Here is a 9982-nt window from a genome sequence, read left to right as displayed (position 1 = left end):
CCATTACATGTGCTGCTGCAACGAACTGGTTTCACCATTGGGATCAATAAAGTCTCATGAAAGAGTCATAAAAGAGGATAACAGGCATTAATTTCTGCTCTTCCGACCCCCCTAAATCTGTCTTATAAAGGCCAAATAACTCCAGAATCCTTGCTTTATTTATAGCTCATCATTTTACAGAAATTAACCTGACAGTACAGATTCAGTGCTTTCACCTCCAAAGCCCCCAATCAGAGTTTTAGTGCTGAAAATCACTTCATTACCATGCTTCAGTTTTATCTTCACCCCTTTGACCCAATATATCAACTCTATTAAAGATGATAGCATCTACCCACTTTACTTTTGTTATGAAAGTATTATTTCACTTTTAAGGTGTGAGCAAACAAACTTCAATACAGGGTGTAAAGCCAACCTCAAACCATAACAATATTAATGAATGCTATTGGAACATGAAGGATAAGGCTGGTATGATTCTATATTTTTCTTCAACAAATTCCCCGGACACATTCAGTGTTGGTTTTGGTGTTTTCGCGGGATTTGTTGACAATAACACAAATATAGAATATCACCAACCAGCAACATCCTTTAAATCCGGCCCGTTATCCCTTAGAATTACTTCTATATTAGATATTCTGCCCCTCACTGATTTAGATTCAGTGCCAACGGAGGAAGCAGTGTGCTCTTTACATAGCAGGGCGGAAAATAAGGGTGGAGGATGGGGTGGTGAATGGACATGTAGTGAGTTAATGCAGGTGACTGGAGGTTATGTCCCTTAACTGGCCTGCAATTCAAATTTGCCGTTTTATTAACTGTAACCAACTTTAACAAAGTGTTGCCTAACCTTAACCATGCCATTAATGTGCCATAACCATGGTCTGTAAAACATCTGAACCAATAATCTGAACAATACTGTAGTTACCATGAGTAGATATTGTACAAAAGAAACAAATGTCACTGTTTTTTTTTTGAGTTGCTAATATTGACGTCTTTGTCTAGCTACAGGGTCGTTTAAAGATAGGGTTGGTAATGTATTTTAGAAACACTTTGCTAAATTTGTTGAAATTCTCTTTACATCCCGACTTTGACCCGTGTTCGTGTCCCATGTGAAACCAAAAGTAAACATATTACGTAACATTACGTAAGAAAATCTGCTAAGGACTTAGTTGTTATTGTTGTTGTAACCTTATACAGTTACGTTATTATTAGGGCTGTCAATCTATTAAAATATTTAATTGCGTTTAATCCCACGATTGTCCATAGTTAATCGTGATTAATCGCAAATTAATCACACATTTTTTAACTGTTCAAAATGTACCTTAAAGGGAGATTTGTCAAGTATTTAATACTCTTATCAACATGAGAGTGGGCAAATATGCTGTTTTATGCAAATGTATGTATATATTTATTATTGGAAATCAATTAACAACACGAAACAATGATACATATTATCCAGAAACCCTCACAGGGACTGCATTCAGCCCAAAAAATAAATATGCTCAAATCATAACATGGCAAACTGCAGCCCAACAGGCAACAACAGCTGTCAGTGTGTCAGTGTGCTGACTTGACTATGACTTGCCCCAAACTGCAGGTGATTATCATAAAGTGGGCATGTCTGTAAAGGGAGACTCGTGGGTACCCATAGAACCCATTTTCATTCACTTATCTGGAGGTCAGAGGTCAAGAGACCCCTTTGAAAATGCACATACCAGTTTTTCCTCCCAAAATTTAGCGGAAGTTTGGAACGTTATTTAACCTCCTTCCCAACATGCCAGTATAACATGGTTGGTCAATGGATTCCTTATGTTTTCTAGTTTCATATGATGCCAGTATCAGTTACTCTAGCTTTAAAACTGATTAATATTATTATCACGTTAACTTTGACGGCCGTAGTTATTATTTTCAACACAAACCATGATCTTTTCTCTATATTTTTTTTACACTGCATATGTGTGTATATCTTTGATATTCAACTTGTTATGAGTTCAGAGATACCAAATATCTGATTTTGCTCCTTGTAGTTTCTGAGATACAGCCCCTTATCATACAATATCTAGTCTGTGGGCACATGGGACGAATGTTTTTTCCTAAAATATAATGGAGTATTGCAAAAACAGTAGCCCCATGCGCCCAAAGACTGATAAGAAAAACTCACTTTTCGATTTGGTAAATTTCTTGACAGTTAAGCTGAGGCAAGCCCAGAGAACACTTCCACCAAAGGAAATCTAAAAATTCATTTGCGGGAACAAATGGGTAAAGGCAATACATTTCAACTGCATGCTGCGTATGCAAGGACCTTTCCAGACATGATTTTTCTGATTGGACAAAAGTTAACTCCACTGCTGTTTTCTGTTTACGTGTCATAGGTTTTATAGTCTTGTGGTCTTAATGTGAACAAACATTTAACCAGAGTTTTATCATGGGACCTCTTTACGGCTACTTTTCATGAACAAATCATAAACCAAGACTTAAAACAACATGTTGCCTGCGGAAAATATTGCAGGCAGTGAAATGCATCATAAGTTAGAGGTAAACAGAGAGGCTCTCTGGTTCAGCATGTGGCAGCAAGGCACAAAAATCCGCCTCAAAATGCTCAGCGATAAGGCTCTGTGAAGTGAGGCACTTTTCAAAAACTAATAACGCTGTCTGCAACACTCGGGGGGTAAAAACCGGTTGGATACTCTTTCACAAATTCAAAAGATGGATTAGTCTCTTCAGTGCTGTACAGCACGGACTAATATTTCATATAGGGCTGAAACCTGGATGAACAATTTCTGCTTCTCAACTGTGGTCCTCATTGCTAAGCCTGACACCATATCAACCTGTTCTTTCCAGACCCCAAACTCATTTATACTGTATATGCCTCACCACACCAACCAGCACACTGCTGCTGCATAAAGAGTAAGAGGATTTCAGTGCAGAACAAACCCAGATGAGGGCAAACTGCTGATCTGCAGCAATGGAGGGTCACGTAATGCTTTGTCATTGTTTACCGGTCTCAAGAGGAGCAGATTCCGTTTCAATCCTCTGAATAAACTCCAATAGTTTCATTCGGAGTCGTCGTGATCAACCTGTTTCAATTAGTGGATGAAACACTGTGTCAGCGCTGCATCAAGGGGCCGTGGAGAAGTTGTTGTGTGATTTACTGTGCTAATCAGCTTAATTGGAACTTGGATAATTACACATTAAGACGCACATAAATGTTATGAATCCCCACTTTGGTTGAACTTTAAATTAGCTAACGCTCATTTACATAAAATTGTAGGCAATGATAAGATTTACAGCATCCAACAGGACACTTTTTTACCCTAAAATGAGATGTCCAGGAAGACATTAAAGTGAAACCTTGCTGGTATGAAAGTAAAAAACATAATGGGCAGCCATTGAAGCTGTCAGATTAATATTTTTAGGAGAAAAATGTTCCAAGTGACTGGTTAAAATTCATAATTTGAGTGTTTCACTTTATTTTTTTGTGCATTAGGATGAAATACACTCTTAGTTAGGCATCAGCAGTGAGAGCAACACTGCATTCAGAGGAGTTTAGCTAAATGTGCACCAGCTGTAGTTTCTCCCCGTGGCAGCTTCTGAGTAAGAGTGTCCTAACATGACTGATGGCACACTGGGAGGCATTATGCATAGAGCTTTTTATAACAGCAATGCTAATCAAGGATGACTGACCATCAGATCAGAAAAAGCCTACTGCATACACAATGTGTGCAGCATCTTAATAGTGGAAGGAAAGCTTGAACTCAATTTATGAGTGAAATATGAGATGTTTTTGTCTTTGGAAAGGGATCATAATGCATGCCTTGTTATTAAATTAGTGTCTATGAATCAAAATGAAGTCGTTATGTCAAAGACAGTAAGACTCCGGGACTTGAAGCATTTACTCTGAGAGCTGAAATTGCACAAGGTCACAGGAACCTTTGTACTTCCAGCGAGGCTGTTTGCTTACCTCATTTGCAGTTAAGAGTGATATTAAAAAGTTTATCTGTTGTCATTAAGAACAAGGGCTTAATGTCCACTGGGGGTCGGAGGGATGTTCAGCTTTATTTTTGTTACTAAAACATCTCTGGACATTGATCTCTGACTGTTCAGCCACACCTTGGTTTTGCCTCACAGGCTACATACAGGCACATACAACAATTTGGCGATCTGCCTCATTGGTGGAGGGTGTTGAGGCCCTATGGAAACTGCAGACACCACCTTCGTATGTTTTTTGTCCTCCAATCCATACAACCACATATGAGGGGCCGTACAAGACATAATTCATTCTTGCACTCACACACACACATGCATTCTCCTTTCACATATATATATTCTCCTTTCACACACATACATTCTATTTTCACATACATATATTCTTCTCACATATACATATATTCTTGTGCGAGTGAAAATATATGTATGTGAAAGGAGAATGTATGTGTGTGTGAGTGCAAGAATGAATTATGTCTTATACGTGCGTAAGTGACATAGTGATGTAGATGTAGTGATGCGAGTGGCGTAATGACGTCACATGTTTACGTGACATAACAAACATAAGTAAAAATCACTCAGCATTTAGTTTCACATGTTGTTTGTTTGGCCCATCTGCCACCTCTCCCTCCAACCCTATTCGGCTATTTAAACTACTCTTTATACTACGTCACCTGACTTCCGGGTTTGCTCCCATCATAATTACTACTGCCACTAGAGGATAACTCCTAAATAAATGTAAATATGAGTCGTAATAAGCTGCAGTACAAACAACATATGTGGTCATATTTTGCGGGAGGACATGTTATTTTTGGGGGTAAAAGATCATTTACTTGAATTTTAAAGTTACAGTTAATATTATTCTAAAAACATGCTAGAACTAGAAGGTCACTCAAAGAGCGCAGACCTCCGCCAAGGCCTTGCCCTGTCTCGCAATGTTAATAAAAGGGAAAAATCATTTGTGTATCCAGCCCATGACTCAGATCCACTCCCAAATTTAATAGGTTCTTTGCATGCTGCACGCTTCCACCAAGTTTCATGAAAATCATCCCAGCAGTTTTTCTGTAATCCTCCTGACAAACAAACCAAAGCGAAAACATAACCTCCTTGGTGGAAGTCATGAGAAACCAGTCAAAGATAAAACAAAGTGCTCTTCATAGTAAAGATGCAAATACAACCTCTATCTATCATAAATGAATCTCTTTCAAATAAACTAATGATGATTTTAAGTAGGGTAAGCACATTCAAAATACAGCAGAGGTTTACTTTTTTACTACCATTATTGTGGAAAGCATGGTAGTCTGTTTCATCATCATTTCTTATTTGCTAGATTTAAATGTAACTGTATGTAAAAATAAAGACTACTTTTGTTACATATTTCTCCTAAACACATGCCGAGGAAGAGGAAGTAGATTGATATAAATTAGGGCTGCCAATCAATTAAAATATTTAATCGCCATTAATTGCATGATTGTCCTTAGTTAATCACGATCAATCACAAATTAATCACACATTTTTTATCTGTTCAATGAGACCTTCAAACGTAACAAGTTTAACAAACTTATTTGGCTAAAAGTGTAAATGAACAGCCAACACTGTCTGGTTTCCCATGTGTGAATTCCATGTCCAAATGGAGTATGTCGCAGCACTGCGCTGGTACCCTGCACTGTAGGTGCTGGGTTTGTCATACTGTAGGCGTTTAACGAGTTTAAGGGAGTTTTGAGTTCAGCGATGAGACTGGAGACCTCAAATGCTCAAATATTTCCCATAGCCAGTGCAGGAGAAATGCTCCTTTGTCTGCAGTTGTGGTGTTTCATCTGAACTTGTTCCCTGCCCTTTTTTCTACCAACATTGTCTCACATGAATTATGTTTATGCGATATGCATTTATTTTGCATTAGCAAAACACATTTTTGAGGAAGCATAAAGTTATCCAGACTTTTTTTTTTACTGTATGTATTTCAGATGGCTTTTTCTTCACTATCTGCACATGGCAACCAAAGTATGGTTTCAGTAAAGATTAACCAAAGATGAACCAAAATCACTTAGCTTAGTTAAAGGAATAATTTTACATTTTACGACTTTTTTGACTTCTTACTGAGAGTTAGAATAAAAAAATGATACCACTCTCATATCTGTTGCATGTGGAAGCAATGATCTGATCCCTAGCTCTGTCTAAAGGGAAAAACAAAGTATACTTTAATTCATTCAATCCGTACATAAAACTGAAGTGTAAAAACATCAAGTTACAATTTTACGGTTTAGTCACAGCGCCCAACCGAGAAACACTTACCCCCCGTAAACCTGCAACTTTGGTTTTGGTACACATTAAACCCACAGGACAAATCTGTTCATTATTTTTTTTACTTTCAGACTGAGTTAGGCTACATGTAGCTGTTTCCACCACTTCTAGTCTTTATGCTAAGCTAAGCCAGAGGTTCTCAAACTTTTTGGTGCCAGGGACCCCTTAAGGGGAGAAAATTTAACAGGGACCCCCTCATAATCGTAACACCGATTAAGCATAATGCGTACTACTATTTGTACTCTTAGATGCCATTGGAACTATTTGTATTCTAAACATTTTCAACCAAATACTTCAGACCCATAGTGATAAACAGAAACACATTTCAATTTGAATCATGTTAATAACATTTTTTTTTGCTCTGATATTCCAGATGCTTTGTGATAAGATGTCGCTTTAGCTTGGCTGGCCTCATGGCTTTGTTTGCTAGACACCTGAAGACACATGATGCATTTTGATCTCCCGTCGCTGTCGGGATATAGTATAACTGGCGTCACACAGTACTTTCTCAATTTTGCTAGTTTGGGCTGACTCAAATTATTTCTCCAGGCTCGCCAGCTAATAAGCTAAGCAACAGCAGTAACGGTTTGTTGCGCCCTGACTGAAGTGTCATATTCATGACGTGATGTGTCACAATCATATCAGAGTTTCTATTGGCCCAAAGCTAACTTGGGTGGGAGTAATGGACAAAACATGCTTGTTTTATTGGCGCAAACAGTCCCCATCTGTAGATATGCACTTTTTAATGATACAGCACAATTATATAACTCATAGCAAGTTATTTCGCGGACCCCTTGACAGAGTGCCACGGACCCCTGAGGGTCCCCGGACCCCACTTTGAGAATCACTGCGCTAAGCTAACCGTTTCCTGGCTCCGGAAATATATGTGAGTGGTATCGATCTTCTCATCTAACTCTCGGCAGCAAATCAAAAGGCGTATTTCCCCAGATTGGAAACTATTCCTTTGATCCTGTGGACAGATTGTGGTCAGAGTTATGGACAGATGATAAAAAGGTTAACATTAACCATAAGGTAGGAGCAGTGATCTCATGCTGTCAGTGTTAAAGGGAACTTCTTATTCACACAACTCTACATTGTTACCATTTTCCATCACTATATAAACCTCACATCAATTACTGCAAAACGTGGATGTCCATTTTAGAATAAGCTATCTTCATTCGTGTTTGTTTTTTTTCATTTTAGTTCCCATCTGACAACACTGGTTGGCAGCTCAGGGGGAGTTTGCTTCCAGTTTGAGAAACCCTGGTCCAGTGCCCATGACATGTTGGTATTCTGCAAATTGTTTACTTTGAATTGAATGAGTAAAAAACACTTGTTGTTGGAAAAGTAAGTTGGAGCCACCGCTCTGTAGCGCTTCCATCTTTCATACTGGCAAGCACAGAGATTGGGCTGGAGGAAAGTGGGTCTCCTGTTAACATAAAATTACACCTGGAGATTTTTTTTTTTTTTTATAGCCACACAAATTCAGTCAAATACAACAAACCACAAGGCAGCATCCTTAATGTTGTATAAGTATTGAAATAGTTTATTTTTTTCTTTCTTCTTTTACATAAAACAAAGAATATCAGTAATATACAAGTCATACTGCTAAGGTGACTGTCACACGAGAACATCACTGTTATTATTGGGTTCTGAAAAAGAAAAAAGACATTTAGAGGGAGAATTACTGTAAGAGTGAGTAACAATATGTGCAATAAATGGTAAATTACACTCATCAGTGCTGAGTACAAATACAGGGCATTAGAGTAAATGTTAGAAAAATACAATACTCTTGTAAGAGTGAGGCTCTTCATTATGTGAGCCATTTTAAAAACACAGACGCCATGCTCCATCTACCCGTATCAGTACAGCCAATCTGTTCCCTGATCCACTAACACCTCGCCTCACCTGTGTACGCTACATATTTCATTTATCAAACCTGTGTGCTGCTATTGGCATGAACACCACTTTAAGTTTATAAATATGACCTTCAACATATAGCAAGTGAGTAAAGATTTAAAGAGGTAAATACAGTAAGATGACATGATAATGACATTGTGCAACATTACAGTGCTCCATGGTTCTACATCACGTGAAAGTGTAAACTGTCTCTAGTGTTTCAAAAGAATATGGCTATAGTCACCATGACAAGTCTGATATGTAGATTTAGTTGCATTCATGTTCTGTATATGTGATTAGCTCAGTGTTTGGCAATATGCATTTTGGCAAACATCTATACATGAAAGGCAGGGAGCTGACAAAGGTGTGAGGAGGGGGAAACATCGCAAAGCGGCTAAAAGCGTCAAATATGTCGGGATGCATTCAACAACACCAAAAACATTACTATAAAGGACACGGCATACATAATAGAGAGAGAAACTGGTGAGATATTATACAGTTAAATGTACAGACAAAAACCGACAAGAGGAAAATATCGAGTTCAGGTAATATCCTTAAACCATGACAGTGACATCTGGTGTGTTCACTGGCTGCAATGAAATGGTTGTACATTTTTAAAGTTGAGGTTCACTTATTAAATCCACAGCATCTATCAGAGACAACAAATGGTATTTTCCCTGAGCTAGCACAACAATGTCCACAATGTGCCTACTGGGTGCTTTATAACTAAGGTTACATGCAAAACTCACTGCTTTGTCTTGATGTCATAACTGTGGAAACATGTACAAAACACAGAATGCAGTGTTCTCATGTGAAGAGTTTCATTATAAGATGCGATGTGCACTGTTTTCAAAGTGTGACACCTAACTAAAATCATTTCAAAGACTCACTGTGGATAATATTTTAAAAAGACCTTTGTTTAAAGCTAGGGTTGGTAATCTTCAAAAAAATGTTTTGTTATATCTGTTGAAATTCTCAGTACATCCCGACAGTAATCAATAAATCAAATGCTCTGACAAAAAGTGGTTGTTGAAGGACATTAATGAACCCGTCCAATCATTTCATTCAAACTGAATAAACACCATTCTGATTCTGAATGAAATGATTGGATGGGCTACCTGCCTGTCTACCTGTTCACACTCTGCCAGTGCACTCATTTCACGTCACCGGAGTCTTCCACAAGCTGCTAGCTTGCTTGAGTGTTTACGTTCATTATGATAATTTTGGGGGCGACTTCCTGTCTAGATTCAGGCCCTGTCCACACGTATATAGATATTTTTCAAAAACGTATACTTTCATCTACGTTTTGGCCTCTCGACCACACGCAAACAGAGTTCTGGGTCACAAAAACGGATATTTTTGAAAACACCTTCTAAGGTGCAGATTTTTAAAAACTCCGGTTACTTTGTATCGTATGGACGTGTAATACTGAGCGTTTTGGGAAACGATGACGTCCTCTCCTCATCTCGTGCATACCCATTGTTGCTCTGTGTAATGAGCATGCGCCAGAAACAATAACAAAGATGGCGGACTACCGGCTTTTTTACGTTTTGTTAGCACTGCTCGGACTTATTACTACTTTACATTTGAAACATGTTCTAGTCACAGGAGGACAAAGCAGGAACACATTAAACATGTGGAGGCCGACTGGTGATTGAATGGGCTTTTGGGCAATTTAAGGCGAGGTTTGGAGCACTCAGAAAGGCTGTGGACATAAACCTGAATGACCTCCCTTTTCTCATTTATGCATGTAAAGAGACAGCAGAGTGATAACAGGAAAATATCTGTGTACGTGTAGACAGGG

The sequence above is a fragment of the Sebastes umbrosus genome, chromosome 13 (genome assembly GCF_015220745.1).
Source record: "Sebastes umbrosus isolate fSebUmb1 chromosome 13, fSebUmb1.pri, whole genome shotgun sequence".
NCBI lineage: Eukaryota > Metazoa > Chordata > Actinopteri > Perciformes > Sebastidae > Sebastes > Sebastes umbrosus.
The sequence above is the reverse complement of the archived record's forward strand: the minus strand, read 5'-3'. Positions refer to the sequence as shown.